The sequence below is a fragment of the Antechinus flavipes genome, chromosome 2 (assembly GCF_016432865.1).
Source record: "Antechinus flavipes isolate AdamAnt ecotype Samford, QLD, Australia chromosome 2, AdamAnt_v2, whole genome shotgun sequence".
NCBI classification, from domain to species: domain Eukaryota; kingdom Metazoa; phylum Chordata; class Mammalia; order Dasyuromorphia; family Dasyuridae; genus Antechinus; species Antechinus flavipes.
The window spans coordinates 506,022,272-506,039,127 of NC_067399.1; the positions used below are offsets into that span (position 1 = coordinate 506,022,272).

The 16,856-nt window shown below is 36.0% G+C and overlaps 1 protein-coding gene across 2 annotated transcripts in view; it reads right to left on the bottom strand.

The window, feature by feature from the left end:
* VAV2 (vav guanine nucleotide exchange factor 2) overlaps positions 1–16,856 on the bottom strand; it is a 446,728-nt gene that overhangs the window by 229,189 nt on the left and 200,683 nt on the right. The window lies entirely within an intron of this gene.

Consider the following 16,856-nt stretch of genomic DNA (forward strand, 5'->3'; position numbering starts at 1 on the left):
GCTAAGCAGGAGAGTACTCCAGATAAGAGTGAACAGCTGGTCAAATGAATTGATGCAAGAGATGTAATTCTGAGTTTGGGAAACAGCTGGTAGTCCAGTATGGCTGGAATGCATTGTGTGAGGGAGTAATGGAGGATGATTATTTTTATTTTCCAGCAGGGGTGTGACATAGTTGTTGTTCATCAGGCATTTTCCATTATGAACGACTCTTCACGACTCCATTTAGGATTTCTTGGCAAAGAATTGGAGAAGGTGGCCATTTCCTTCTCCAGGTTATTTTACATATAAAGAAACTGAGGCAAAAGGTTTGTTAAGTGATTTGCCCAGAATTACACAGCTGTAAAGTGTGTGAGACAGATTTGAACTTAGAAAGACGAGTCTTCCTGATTTCGGGTCCAATGCTTTATCTACTGTGCATCCTAGCTGCCCTCATGGTTAGACTAGACCTAAGAAAGTTTATTATTCTCACAAGTATGGGGAGGATTAATTACAGATGGGAGAGACTGGAGAACTAGGAGTCAAAAGTGTAGGTCAGGGTATCCCTTGGTGAGGGCATGAATTTGGGTGGCCGCCAAGAGAGTGGAGAGAGGTAAAATATGTTGTAAAAGTAGCATGTATAGAACTTGGCAGATCTCCTGATTCACAGGCCAGTGCTTCTGTTACCCTCCATTTAAAGTAAATCTCCAAGACCTCCACTCTCACCCCCAGACAAATCCTGGGAAAGAAAGAAACTGCTTGGCTCAGAAACAGAGCAAAGCTTTCTTGGAGGCAAGAGACTGTACCAGATGTCAGAGATCCCCTCTAATCCCAGACTCTATATCCTGGTTGCACTAAAGACTTCACTAGCTTCTGGGATGGGAGCAGGGCAGGGAGCAGAGCCCTTAAAAACAAAGAAGAGGGATAGAAGGGAAGCTCTTTGTAGATCTGCCATTTTCATTAAGAGAAATAAGGCACAGATTTAACAAGGAGCAAAATAGTGAAATGCTTTTTAGAAGTTCTATAAATTCACCCACCACTGAAAAAAAGTCTCATATTTTGCTCTGTTCAATTCCATCCTCAAACACTGGTGGGAATTGGAGCCATCCCTTATTACACTTAAAATATGATCACCATCCATGGATAGACTGAAGTTCACAGATGAAAACTAGCAGCCAATATTTGGACATTCATAAAGTCAAAGACAGAGATGAAAAAACTTAGAGGAAATTTATTCTACACATTCACTGACAAACCAGGAAACTGAGACACAGAGAGATGGAAGGATTTCTTAGGGTCACATGGGATTTTCCTGAACAAGACTGGAAATCCTCGGCCTCTGAGCCCAGGAACTCTTTCTAGTGTATCACAATAGGCCTCCTTGGAATATTAGCTGAATGTCATAGTTTACAATTATATGTTGCTTTAAAATATTTGCAGAAGCGTTACTGTTCTTTGTCCTTTGCTCTCAAAGAAGACCATGACTCAGGGAGATGATGAAGAAACATTATACATGTTTGTGCACACATTCATAAAAGTAAATATAGATAATTTCATTTGATCCTCACAATGATTTGATCCTCACCTTCATTTTATAGATGAAGTTGAGGATCAGAAAAGATCACATAATTATCAATAAGTATCAGAGCTGGAATATAAACTCTCATCCCAAGTACACCTTTCCATTATTAGGTGTTGCTGCTTTTCAATATTTATTCCCTGGGCCTCCATTTCCTCATCTGCCAAATGGAATACTACTGACAATAACTTTTCTTTATATAGTGTTTACTATGTGCTAGGCGTTATGCTAAATATAGTAATAATAATCATTATTATTATAATAGCTACTATTTATATGGCATTTACCACATGCCAGATACTATGCTAACAATCATCACATATGATCCTAACAACAATCTTGGGACATAGATATTTTTATCAACATTTTTCAAATGAGAAAACTGAGTTAAACAGAAGTTAAGTGACTTGCTTGAGTCACAGTTACAAGTGTCTGAAGTCAGATTTGTCTTTTTAAATTGTACTTTTTCCAAGTTACATCAAAAAACAAGGCAGCATTCATTTTTTAAAATTTTGAGTTCCAAATTCTCTACATTTCCCGTTTCCTCTCTCCTCCTCAGAAAGCAAGCAATGTGATATAAGTATATATGTGCACTAATCATATTGTGAAAGAAAACACATAAAGAGAGAGAGAAGAAAGGAGGGAGAGAGGGAGGAAGAGGAAAAAAGTATGCTTTGATTTGCATCCAAACCCAAATCAGTTCTTTCTCTGGAGACGGGCAGCATTTTTCATTATAAGTCTTTCAGAATTGTCTTAGATCATTGTATTGTTGAGAATAGTTAAGTTATTCACAGTTGATCATCATACAATATTGCTGTTACTGCATATGCTATTCTCCTGGTTTTATTCTTTTCACTTTGCATTGCTTCATGTGTTTCCATGTTTTTCTGAAATTCTCCTGCTCATCATTTCTAATAGTACAATAGTATTCCATAGTATTCCATTACTTTCATATACAACTTGTTACTCCCCAATTGATGGGCATCCCCTCAATTTCTTCTAAAAAATATTTTTGTACATATAAATCCTTCCCCCACCCCTTTTTAAAATCTTTTTGGGATACAGACCTAGTATTGATGTAATCAAATTTGAACTCAGATTTCCTGGACTACAGACCCAGCCATCTAGCTGCCTTCTAATCCTAACAACTCATTAATAAAGTGCATTTTTTTTATGAACAGGATGCTCTCAGGAGAAAAAAAAAAAAAAAGAAAATTCCTCCATGAACAAAGTGAAATGTACTGTATGCAAAGTATATAACAATGTATATATAAAGTATATACAAATGTACTGTATACAAAGTAATAGCAATATTCTGGGATGACCAGCTTTAAGTGACTTTACCATTCTCAGTAGCAATATCATCTACACCTATTCTGAAGGACATAAGATAAAAAATCCTATCCATACCCAGAGAAGAAACTGATAGAGTTTGAATATAGATTGAAGCATTCTCTATTATTTTCTCTCTCTATTTCTAACTTAAATTTTTTTGAGAGTTTTTATTTTCTTTAGGGTGGGAGATCTTTGTTTTCCTTCACAACTTGACTTTTATGGAAATGTTTTGCTTAATTTCACATGTAGTTCCTTAATTGTGGGTGGGGAAAAGGGAGAGAACCTAGAACTCAATAATCTTAAAAGCAAATGTTAAAAAAAAATTGTTGTGAATGTAACTGGGGAAAAATATTAAATAAATCTAAAAATAAATAAAGTGAGTTTTCAAATGCCATATATCCTGTTCTCAGGTGAGCATTATTACCCCTATTGTGGAGAATATATGCCATATGAGATAGGGTAGGTTTTCCTTAGAATAGTGAGATCATTCTCAAAAGTTGACAGCCTCAAAGGGCTAAGGCTTAGAGTTCCTGAAATAGCTTCCTAGAGGTCTACCTACAAAAGGCAGTGCAGGAGGCAGGCTTGCCTGGCATGTGCTGTAAATGAATGCAGTATTCTTCCTTTGCTATGGCCAAGTAAACCTCCTTTTGATAATTTTCCAATTCTGAGTCTGAAGCACCAGCCAAGCCTAAATCAGGACTGGCCTACACCCCCCTTTTTAATGGATGACAGAATTGAGATTCAAAGTGCTCTAATGACCTATATTACAAGGTGATTGGACATATACAAAATGTGATCATAGATGTCTCTTTAGAGATAGATGATCTTTTTGTCTTGCCCAGTACCTGGGTAAGTGCACAGTACACAGTGTAATCCTACAAGACTCATGTGGGCCCTCCATCCATGGATGCAGGTTGCATGCCTTCATCTCCTGTACCATTCTCATTCATGTCCTTCCATGAATCCCCTATAAAGATGCCACAAAGTACTGAAGGGTTTTTCTTCTTTTAGACTTTCACAGCTGCCAGGGTAATTCTTGGGCTGCCCACCATCTATTATCCCTTGCTCTGCTTAATAAACATCTGTTAAATTGAATTGAAAGACCTTTGAAGATTCAGTTAGACACTATATAAATTTAAGTGGAACTGCTGTTAGCCTGATAATCAGTTGAGCTATTTTTTTTTTCAACTTCCTTCTGAAAACCAACATCATCATCCTTTTAAAATGCAATTTTGGCAGGAGGTAACCCAGACTAGGCTGTTCCTTCCACCTGCCCCCGTGTAGCTCTTCATAGCAATTTCCTCCTAGAGATGTTAATTAGCTTGCTTTGCAACTAAAAACATAAAGAAATGGTACCAAAATACCTCCAGAAACAAGTGATTTACAAACTTTCTGTTACTGAGAGGTGATTTATTGGATGATCTGACAAGTCAGTTAAATAAATCTTGTTCTCAGAAATGCTGCCAACATGCAACACCTGAAGAACTCCTAGCTGCCGCAGGTACCAGCTCCACCAGCTATACATTTGTCTAATACTTACATGATGCCTCCATTCCTAACAAGAACTCTTTGTGTTATTTGTGCACAGATCCTACTCAACAATAATCACAAGTTTATGATATATTTGTGGTATGAGAGAATCCAGTCTATCCAGACCAGGTAGTTTTTCCTCTACTGCTCTTGTCTTCTAGTCAGAAAGATGAAAGGAAAGGAATAAGCATTTATATAACACCTACTATATACTAGTCACTGTTAAGAATTTTACAAATGTTGGGGACAGTTAGGTGGCGCAGCGGATAGAGCACCAGCCCTGAAGGAGGACCCGAGTTCAGATCTGGTCTCGGACACTTAACATTTCCTAGATATGCAACTTTGGGCAAGTCACTTAACCCCAATTGCTTCAAGGAAAAAAAAAGAATTTTACAAATATTAAGTCATTTCAGACACTCAATACTCCACCCCCATCCCCAATTCACTGATTGGCTTGAGACTTCAAGCAGGTATAGCCCATCTGTTGAGGCAGTTTTACCGGGAGTATGGTCATTGTGCATGCTGCAGTATTTTGAAGTCACAGGTAGGAGCTGGGTAAAGAAGTACACCAAAGGTGAATGAGCAACCCTGAAAAGGACTTGGCAAGTTCTCACACCAGAGGCTTGTCCTCCTTGAACACTCCATACACCTAAGTTTAGATAGAGTCTATTTCAAAGTGACATTGTGTAGAATAAGAAAAAATTTAAAAATAAAAACATTTTCATTATCCCAGTATATGTAGCAAACAAGAATTAGAATTAAATTAAATCAGAATTAAAAATCTCACGAATAAAGAATCTTAGAGGACTTGCTTTCATAAATAGATTGAATGATTTTTATTGTCATTATTGGATCCTATTTTTCCTTCCTATTGATGAAGTACTTTCATTTATTTATTTCTATTTTAAAGTACCTCTAACTTCTGGGTGGATCCTAAATGGACAGCAACTGTCAATGACTTTCCCTGTATCACTTGCCTTAGGGAAGTGCCCAGCACAACAGTAAGTGCTTAATAAATGCTCTTATATAAACAAAGGTAAAGGGCTTTTGAACCACACCAAATTCCAAATTATACTAGGCTAAATTGTTGGGGATTCTCATATAAAATAAATAAATAAAGGTTTAGTGTAAATCAGTAAAGCAAATCTAACCCATCTGTGCACTAGTAGCTTCCTAGCTAGTTAGTAGAAAGGAACAATGTCCCCTTTGGCCCATTTGTTCTCCCTTTCATGGCCATGCTGGAAAAGACAAAAGCAAACAGGGGTCCACATATGGCGATGCTGACTCTCCTCAGCCCACAATTAACAATCTGTGATGAATGGAGCAGCCGCCCAAGGCTTAGCAACTTTGTGCACAGTTTTGACATACTTGTGATAGTTCTGGCAAAGACACTAAGATGAATGCAAGAATGAGATGAATGGCTCTGATTTCCAATTCACAGATATAATGAAAACATTTCAAAATATGGAGAGCTTTTGTAATTATTATCTTGGGGGATGAAACAATAGCTTAGCACAACAAAAAATACCTGAAAGTTTTAGTGGACCTGACCAGGGCAACATAGAAACTCATCTGTTTGTTGAATAGGTTTGATTTGGTTTTAAAGATCCAACAAAATTAAGAATTTAGAAAAAACATTAGTTATAACAATGTCCTAAAAATAATCTTGGCTCTAAGCAATTTCAATATTAGGGAATTTACCTCAGACAATAATATAACAGTCTAAAATGCTACAGTGGAAAGAAGTACAGCTTTGGGATCCAGTGTGATGTGAGTTCATATGAAACTGCTGATATTGACTGTGTGGGTCACTTAAATGAAGTCCCTCACAGTTGAGTCACTTAACCTCTTAACCTCAGCTTTTTCATTTGCAAGACTGGGTGAATACCTATATTACCTTCCTCGCAGGATTATACAGAGGATCAGATGAAATAATGAGAATAAAAGAGTTGGCAAAGTCTAAAATATTATATAAATGCTTATTATTATTGCTAATCCATGCATATAACCTTCAAAAAAGAAGCTACACCTTTAGGGACACGGTTTAACCTTGGAAAGGGCAATCAACTCTAAGGCCCCACTGCCTCTGTAAAATTCTCAAAATACAACAAAATAGCGAGATAAAGCCCAAGATCAGCAGCTTCCAATATCAGAAGTAAAGATTGCAAAATACTTATAAGAAATATATAAAAATGTGGATTTTTTTGGAGCTGGAAAGAGCCGGGATCACTTAAGGCAAACCCTTTCAAAAAGGAAAAAGAAGTCCAGAGAGATAAGAGAGCCCTGTATTTTGAAGTCAGAAGACCTGAGTTCAAATTCTGTATCTGATATTTACTATTTACGTGGTTTGGGGCAAATGACTTTCCTTCTCTGAGGTCTCAGTTTCCCTGCCTCTAAAAATGAAAGGTTTGACTTACAAGAGCTAAATTATCTTGAATCTCCAAACCCTACATTACTAAAGTATAAAAAATTTATATAAAATTTAGTGACATTAAAAATGAAAACCTGGGATTTGATTTACTATCTAATAAATTTATCTAACTACCTGTGAGGAATATTTAGTGAAAACACTTTAGCAAAACTAAACAATTCATATCATTTATATTAATACCTAAATATGCAGGAGCATAACATATTCACTTGTTGACTAGGGGAGAAGGGTAGTGGTAAGAGAGGGAGAAAATTTTGGATTACAAGGTTTTGCAGGGATGAATGTTAAAAGCTATTTTGGATGTATTTTTTAAATGGAGAACTATTATTAAAACTTTTAAAAATAAAATTAAAATGCAAATCTGAAAAAAAAAATACAGGTTCATAGCCTAATTGCTCAATTTAGCTAGATAGTTTAACACCATCATTATTAGATATGTCCACTTATTCTGGGCTCCATTTTAAAAATCAGTTCCCAAGGATTCACTTACCATCTCTATACTAGTGATTCTCAAATTGTTCTCTCTACTGACTACCAAACTCCCATCTCCAGATGTCTTTTAGACATCTTAAACTCAACATGTTCAAATTAGAAACTAGATTGTAAGCCCCTTGGAGGCAAGGATTGTCATTTGGCTCCTTTTATATCCCCATGGCTTAGCACAGTGCCAGGCAGGGATTTAATTACCACCTCTATATTAATAATTCACAGACCTACCTATCCTGCTTTAATCACTCTGCTGATCTTTAATCTCACATTTCTAACTGCCTTTCAGAAATCTCAAATTGGGTGTCTAGTAGACATCTTAAACTAAACATGCATAAAACCTTATTTTTCATTATTTTATTTATTCATATTGTTCTCCCTCTTCTTAATATAACTTTTACCATTGAGGGCAAACACCATCCTGCTAATCCCTCTCTTTCACAAAGTAGGAGTCATCCTGTATTCCTCACTCTCTCCCACCTCCCATATTCAATCTGTTGCCAAGGCTGAAGGGTCTGCCTGCCTCCAGTCTTCTCTCACTCCAATCTATCCTCCATTCCACCACCAAAATGATTTTCCTAAATCTTAGATCTCACAATGGCATCTTCCAGTCAATAAACTCCAGTGGCTCCCTATCACCTCCAGTAACAAATAAAAAGCCCTCTGACTTTCAAAGTCCTTCATAACAGCTCCTTCTTACCTTTCCAGCCTTATTACAGCTTATTTCCCACCCACCGATTCTTTTGGATATAGTAACAATGGCCTCCCAGAAATTCCAGGAATAAGAATCTCCAACTATCCTCTCTGGCTGTCCTCCATGCTTGAAATGGTCTCCTTTCTCATCCCCACCTACTGCCTTCCCTGCCTTCCTTTTAAGTCCCAATTAAAATCCCACCATTCTACAGGAAACTTTTCCTAATCCTTCTTGATTCTAGTATCTTCCCTCAGTCTATTGTTTCCTATTTTTCCTGAATATAGTTTTGTTCCTCCAATTAAAGAGGAATACTGCCCAAGAATTGGTATTTTGCCAAAAATAAACAGACATACCTTCCAGTGCTATGGTACTAGTGATTTAATTTAATTTAAGAAATTTAGGGGGAGAAAAGAAGAGGACTGTAGAAGGGTGGCTAATGGGAGTAAAGCATGACTGAAGCCTGTTTAGGTATAGTGGCCTATAAGAAACTCTCACCAATCAGGATAACACAGCCCAAGGAAAAAAAGGTTAAGTCTTCTAGATGACAGTCTCTGGTAGCAAATGTAGACCACTCTATTAGATATAATATGTATTGCATGATGTATAGGTGGGAAGTCTCATGTAAACCAAGTCATATTTTTAAAATACTAAAAGAACTTACTCTAAATATTGCCTAGTATTAAATGAATAATTTTGATCATTTTAAATTAAATTTTTATTGTATAAAGAGAACCTATGAAGCCAAGAATAGAGGGAATGAAGAAAACTGGGGGAAAAAGCTGTCATAGATAATCTCTCAGATAGGCTGTGATTGGGTTAGATTATTTGCTATGGTGGAAGAAATGCTGTGCTGCTTAATTTAGAAAAACATGGAAAGACTGACATCCATCTTCAGAGAAACAAATGACAAGTGGAAATAACCCTATGTTTAATGAGTTTATATATGTATGCTTACAGATATCTAAATATGGATACATACACACACATATGTATCTCTATATATAAATAAATAAATCGTATATATAATATATAACATCCACACTTAATTGTAGCCTTCTTTGGAGGTAGGGTAGGGGTAGAGAGGGAAAGAGGGAAAAATAAGCATACAGCAGAGAACAAAAGAAAACAAAGTTGGGCAGCTTTAAAAGCTAAGTGTATTGTTTATTATATAGGCTTTCTTGAAATGGAAATGTATTGTTTTAAACTGAACTGACATTTGAACTCTGGGCCTTCTTAATTCCAATCTAGTGCTCTTATCAGTTAGTTACACCATCAAAGCTGCCTAGAAATTCTGCTGCAAATTCTTTTGTAAGTTATAGATTCATCCCCCATATTTATTTTCTAAATGAATTCAGATTTTCATTATGGTGGGTTAGGTTAAAGTAAAATATGTCATATATTCATATATACATGCACACCAGGCTCTACTTTTGGCTTAAACTCACCAAATTGGTCATCTCGCCTTCTGCAAGAAGTCCAATAACCTTCCCTCTAAGACTGTTTCTGCTGTCTGCCTCCTTTGTACTTGGTTGTTTGCATACCATCTCTACCATTAGACTCAGCTCTTTGGGATCAGGAACTAATTTTGTTTTATTTTTACCTTTTTTGCCATTCCTAGCACTTAGCCTGCACCTGGCACATAGAAGGTACTTAATAAATACTAGTTGTTGGATGATGTAACTATAAGTCCTCAGCCAGGAAAATTCAAAAAAGTGGCTTTTTTTCTCCCCTTTGTTGCTTATTTTGACACTTCAAAAGATCTGTGATTTTGCTGATGTCTTTCATGAGTCCTTGTGGCCCTATTTTACCAGGCAATCAACCTTCTGGTGATGTCCCTTTACACACTGAGCTAAGCTAGTCCGCAGGCAAGAGATACAGATGCCATATTTTAAAAAATAGAAACTGTGGTTTGGTGCCCAGCATCAGCAAACAACACTACTTTTCACACCCAAGCTTAATGACATTTCACAAAAGCCTACAACTTCAGGATTGGAAGGGCTCTCAGAGAAATAATCCAATCACCAGCAAAAGCATAAATCCATCATCAAGCATTTATTAAGTGTCTACAATGTAATGGGTAGCGAGGTGGCACAGTGGTAGATAGAATACAGAGTCAGGAAGACTCATTTTCACAAGTTCAAATCCAGTCTCAGAAACTTATTAGCTTGGACCAGTCACTTAACCCTGTGTACATCAGTTCCTTATCAGTAAAATTAGTTGGAGCAGGAAGAAAACCCTACATTGGGTCACAAACTAAAATAAGTAAACAAGATGTTACAGGCACTATGCTAGGCAATGGAGGAGAAGGGGTTATAACTCAAATCATCCTTGCATTCCAGGAGTTTACATTCTTTTAGGGAAAATGACATATACCCATATAAGTAAATATAGAGTCTATACAGAATAAACACAAAGGCATTTTGAGGGAGGCTAGTAGTTTGGGAAATGGAGATTAGGAAAGGCTGAATGTAGAAGTGGCATTTTAGCTGAACTTTGAAGGAAGCATCATGCTTTTGTGCAAAGGAAATACGAGATGGAATGTGGTATAACCCTATCTACAATATTCTCAGTAAGTGGTGATCTAGCCTTGTCATGAACATTTCCTAGTGACGGCAAATTTATTACTTTGTGAGGCAGCCCATTTCATTTCTGAATAGTTCTAATTGTGAAAAAAGTCTTCCTTACATAGAGCTGGACTTATTTAGTAAAGGCTTGATCACCTTTTTTTTCTTACACAGCATGATAAATATGGAAATATGTTTAGAAGAATTGCACATGTTTAACATATATCAGATTGCTTGCTGTCTTAGGGAGGAGATAGGTGGGGAGAGGGAGAAAAAATTGAGACAAGGTTTTGCAAAGATGAATGCTGAAAATTATCTATATATTTGGAAAAATAAAATACTATTAAAATTACATTTTTTTATTTTAAAAAAGTCTGAATTATTATTAAGGTCTGAACTAAACTAAAATGATAATTTCTGAGAGTCTGTTCCAACTCTGAAACCATGAAACTCACCTCCCTTTCGGTTGGTTGTTGTCCTTCATTCTTAAAAAGAATGATATCACTATGTTAGTGTCAAGTTGCAATATGTCCAACTATAGTTGATCAGACTAAGCTCAGAATGCTCCACCACAGATTAGGGGTAAATAATCCATATGAACATTTGCACATAAAAGCATTTTGTGCATAAACAAAACTAGGATTCTCCCAGAACTTTGAGAAGAAAGTACAAAAATTCTTTTACCCCATAAAGGTGTTCTGTGTGACCACAGAAGACAAAATCTAAAAATAAGGATATTATAAAATGACAGAATTAGAACCAAATGTGAACTTGAAGGGAATCTAGCCTAACTTCCCTTTTTGACAAAATAAGAAAATTGAGGGTGACACAGTCAGTAGCAGAACCAGGATTCCCAAGTCAGATTCTGATTCCAAATCCAATACTATTTCTGTAGACCAGAGGAAAATGGCAGGTCCATCAAATCATATTTATGGTTTATGTAATGTAGGTGATAAAGGTTTATGTAAGTTAGCTAGTATAACAACTAAAACCAGTTCAATATGATGAAGAGCTTCACTATAACTTATTGTTAGAATGGAATTCAGCCTACAATAGGTCTGCTTTAAAACAAATATAAATGAGACTTAGACAAGTTTTCACAGCAACAACCAATAAAGGTTCCTTGCCTATAAGGCAATTACACAATCACAGTCTACTAGAGCCAGAAGGAACTTTAAGAATCTAATTCAAATCTCTCATTTTTCAGATAGACAAACTGAGGGAGAGAGAAAGAAGCTGATTTGCCCACACCACACCTCTAGAAAGACTTCGATTTCTTTCTGGTGCCTCTGAATCAAGTTCCTATTCAAACTTGCTAGATTTTTTTTTTTATTTCTGATTTCTTTATATACAAAATTGTCATTCTAATTATCCTACTCACAAAATTTCAACAGACTATGAAAGACCAACACTGGAAACTTTCCTAATTTAATACAATATCCAGTCATTGGAATGGGTACTTTAAAGGTCTATGTGCAAGCTGAAAGCGAAGAAAAAAATCCAAGTAATCAAATTGGAAGAAAGGTAGTAAACTGGCAAAATTCTGTCCACATGGTCAATTACCAAAAAGAAAAAAAAAAGAAAACAAGATAGTAATGTAATTCCAGGTCTGTCAGTTCTAAAGGTATATGACCTTGTGTAATTCAATTATTCTCTGTGGATCTTAGCATCCCCCACCTACAAAATGAAGGCACTGGAAGCCACTCCCAGATACGATATAATATGATATCCGTATCTCTATATATGTAAGTATATAAATAGATAGATCTATCTCTCTATCAAAATCAACCAGGATTAAGTGACTTGCCCAGGATCACACTGCTACACACTGTCTGAGGCCAGATTTGAATTCAAGTCGTCTTAACTAGCAAACAGGATATTTTAAGTCCATAGAGCAACCATTAACTTTTGATACTCCTTATGAAAATACCCAAGTAATATTCAAGTATTTTCCATAAAACTATTTATACATTCCTTCATGAAACAGGTGCTGAACCTATTCTTTATCAGGGTTCTCAAACTATGGCCCGCGGGCCAGATGCGGCAGCTGAGGACGATTATCTCCCTCACCCAGGGCCATGAAGTTTCTTTATTTAAAGGCCCACAAAACAAAGTTTTGTTTTTACTATAGTCCGGCCCTGCAACAGTCTGAGAGACAGTGAACTGGCCCCCTATTTAAAAAGTTTGAGGACCCCTGCATCTAAATAATACAAGATCCTGTGAGAGGTGCTGAGGAAAAAGCTTCAGTGGATTTCAACAATATAAATATTCACTTTATTAGTACAACCCATTCACACCCCTTTATTCTATGTGACTCTGTCAAGTTCTACAAATCCTCCACAGGACAGAATCTACATTTTAGGGGCCTTCCTCCAATCAGGCAGTTCCATGATAATATCATTTCTCCTGCATCATTCATTCAGTGTAACATGTTGTCTACTCATGTCCACTTTTTGCCCTCCCTATTACCTCCTGGGCAAGCCCCAACTCTTAATTTTTCAGAGACTGTGGTATTCTATGATTTTCACTATAGAGTATCACCATTGGAACATTGATGTTGAAAAGATAGGCCTTTGTTTTCTGTGACAGATTGGAGTGGGGGATCTTAAAAGACCAGATACATTCCTAAAAAACGACACAATCAGCTCTCTTCCTGCTATTTAATTCTAGGCCCAATTCATCATCTAGTCACATGCCAGTTAAAGATATATGTATTGATGGCTCAGTTCTACTAGATATCATAATATTGATAATAGGCACTCTTCATCCATCTGTTTTTGTGAATAGTGAGAATTAAAACCAAAATCTTTTGAGTAATTTTATTTAGGAGACTCTACAATGAACTCTACAATGATTGATGAAGTCAACACAATTCATCTGCAATCCCAAATAGCTAAAGGCTTTCATCACCCACATCTCTTCCACCTAGACTTTGTGTAGGACACTTTCATGACCATGACCAAAAAAACCTTTAGTGGGCATTCATATTTCCCTCTTTTTTCCCTTCCTTGCCATTAATAATCAGAGAGTTGAAAAAAGTTATATTTCATTTTTCAATGAATCTTATTCGTGACACATGCATGAAGACACTACAATCGACACTACATTGGAAGAGAACTTTTAGAGTAGTATTTTGCTCTACTACATCAAGTACTTTTTAAAATATTATAGTCAGTAAACAATATAATGGAATCTTTTCTTCCTTTTGGCACTGTCAAATGCATGTTCATGAAGAAGCAATCTACCATATACATATCATGTGCAAAAGTCTTTGATTCACTTCTTATCTCTTTATCAAGTATGATCTAGAAATAAAGGTAGATTATTCTCAAAAAGCTTTTTTTAGAGATGGGAAAAGAGGCTCATCAGTTGGTATTTCCTAAATTTTTTCAGTAGCATTTTTTTTCAATAAAAATATTTATTTTTCCCAAGCGTTAAGAACCCTGTTCTCCTTCAGCTATATTGAAAATCTCAATATCATTTAAATAGCACTATTTCTAGCACAGATTGCCATTGCATTTATTTGGTCTGGTCTCATCTTTGTTCTTGGTGCCTTTTTTACTGGCACATAAAGCCCATTGAAAACTGTGATATTAGAGTCCAAATGTAGTGGCTACTTTCTTATTGACATATAAGAGTTTTTTTGGTTACCTTCACAGATCTCTTACATTTTCCATGTTTGTTGCCCATCTCCTGGTTTTATCCTTAGATGGTCTCATGCGTTAAGTCTTTTGTAAATTTCTTCCCTTCTCCACCTTTTATTTCTTGCTGTTTCATGGGACTGATACTGTCATAATTTTCTATTTTTTCTTTTTTTCGCTGAGACAATTGGGGTTAAGTGACTTGCCCAGGGTCACACAGTTAGGAAGTGTTAAGTGTCTAAGGCCAGATTTGAACTCGAGTCCTCCAGACTTCAGAGCTGGTACTCTATCCATTGCACTACCCAGCTGCCCCTACTGTTATAATTTTCTATCATTCTCTATAAGAATTTACAAATAGTTCATATTCTATATTAGTGCTGCCCTTGGCTATTGTATCTTTGCTTGACAAAGACATCAAATGTTATCTAAGGTAGTTTCTGAGCTCGTTCCTTTTTCTCATTATGGTGTTTGATTTACATTGGCTTAAACTTTCATAAGAAATGGCAGTAGTTCATCATTGTGAGATTCTTTATCCATTTTCCATTTTTTAGCATTAACAGCTTGTTTAATTAGTTCATTTTGAATCTGCCTTAACTGTATGTCATTCCTAATTTTTCTTCTTCTATTTTGGCATTGATTTTTACCTTTGTTCTAACAAGTCAATGTTTTTTCTCTACAAAGATAGCTGATTCATAGTGACTCACTCTCATATCAGTAGTAAATGAATACCTTCCTGTCCATTACAGCAAAATCAATTTCTTTTCTTTTCTTTTTTTTTGCAAAGCAGTTCACTGTTCCAAAGTCTACAGATTTGCTTTTTGAAGAAAGCTTTTCATTATCTATACACAAGAGGCTTCTGTAGAGTTTAGAAATCTCTATTCTCTGAGAGCCATGTTTTTCCAATGTATACTTTTGCAATCTTCTCTTTAGATCCCCCTTTGCATTAAAGTCACCATATTCAAATGCACGTTTGGAACTTGGAAGGCTTTATTGAGTTCTTTAATGGGCATCTTTTACAATAGACATTGGTACAACATCTGTAATTATATTCACAGTAATATTGTTTTACAAATGCTTATCCTAAGTATGTCAACAGAAGCTGACCAAGTATCTCATGAAATTATGTTTCGTTTTGCTTTTGGCTATTCCATAAAACTGACTCTTTGTGGCCTGTCCAAGGAGAACTTTCTCTCATTTTAGCTGTGACTTTCTTTTGTTTTCTAAGTTCATTTATAGTGAAAATGTCAAGATTGATACGAATAAGTTGTTCTAGTAATATGTCTACTCACTGGTTACTAGATAATCATTTCACACATAGAGTGCCAAGAGATAAGTGAAAAAGATACAGAAACAAAATAAGACATGGTTCCTGCCTTCAAAGAATTTATTCCACCAAGAAGACATCATAAGATCATCTAATCAAAGAAATTAAGATGCAAAAGTATAGGATTCGTTACCTGGTAAAATGTACTAAATATGGGTCTATTAATAACCTGTAGATGTTTGAAGTCTAATTGGGGAACACAACATGCAAACAACTAATCTATATACAGGATAAATTGAAGATAAACAACAGAAGGAAAGTGAGATTTGGGAAATTTGACCTGGGACCCGAAGGAAGCCAAGAACGAAATAAGGAAGGAAAGGGAAAGAAGGGATGGTGATGGAGAAAAAAAGGATATTCACAAAAGACATTGATCTATTTTCCATTTATGTTAGGAGTCTAAAATTAGTACCTTTCATGGCTCTACTATGAAAACACCAACATCTCTATCTGACAATATTCTGACAATTCAAGGTAGATTTACCTGTCTTGGTAGATGTACCTTCTTAAGCACAAGAGAAATTTGTGTACTGAGATCTTTGCCAAAGAAAGCCAACATGAACAAGCATACACACATGCATAAGGTCAAAGTCAATTCCCTCATCCCACATCCCAGATCTACTCACAGACATACACATACCTTCAAGTCAACAAGTCCTCTCAGGAAGTTCACGTGTTAATATTTATGGTATGTATTAAAATTCAATCTTCCCCCAAGCCAGTAAGCGCATGCTTATCTTTTTATTCTTTTTTTTTAAGGTGACACATACACATTCTTTTTTTTTTTTTTTTAATATATTTCCATATGACTCATGTTGGGAGAAATCAGAACAAAAGGAAAAAAACCATGAGAAAAAAACTGCAGAAAAAAAGGTAAAAATGATCTTCATTCTGTTTCTATTTCTCCCTCTGGAAGTAAATGGTATTTTCCATCCAAAGTTTATTGGGATTGCCTTGGATCACTAAATTGCTGAGAAGCAATTCTGTCATAGTTGTTCATCACACAATCTTGTTACTGTGTACAATGTTTTCCTGGTTTTGCTTGCTTCACTCAGCATCAGTTCACATAAATCTTCCCAGGCTTTTCTAAAATCAGCCTGTTCATTATTTTTTATGCTACTTTCATATGCCATAATTTATTTAGTCATTCCCCAACTGATGGACATCCACTCATTTTCCAATTCTTTGCCACCACAAAAAGAGCAAGCAAGCTTATCTTTAAATAGGACCCACAGCTTCCCCACTAAAAGATTTGTTGGTTTTGTCTTTTTTTCCCCCAAATCTATTAAACTAGTA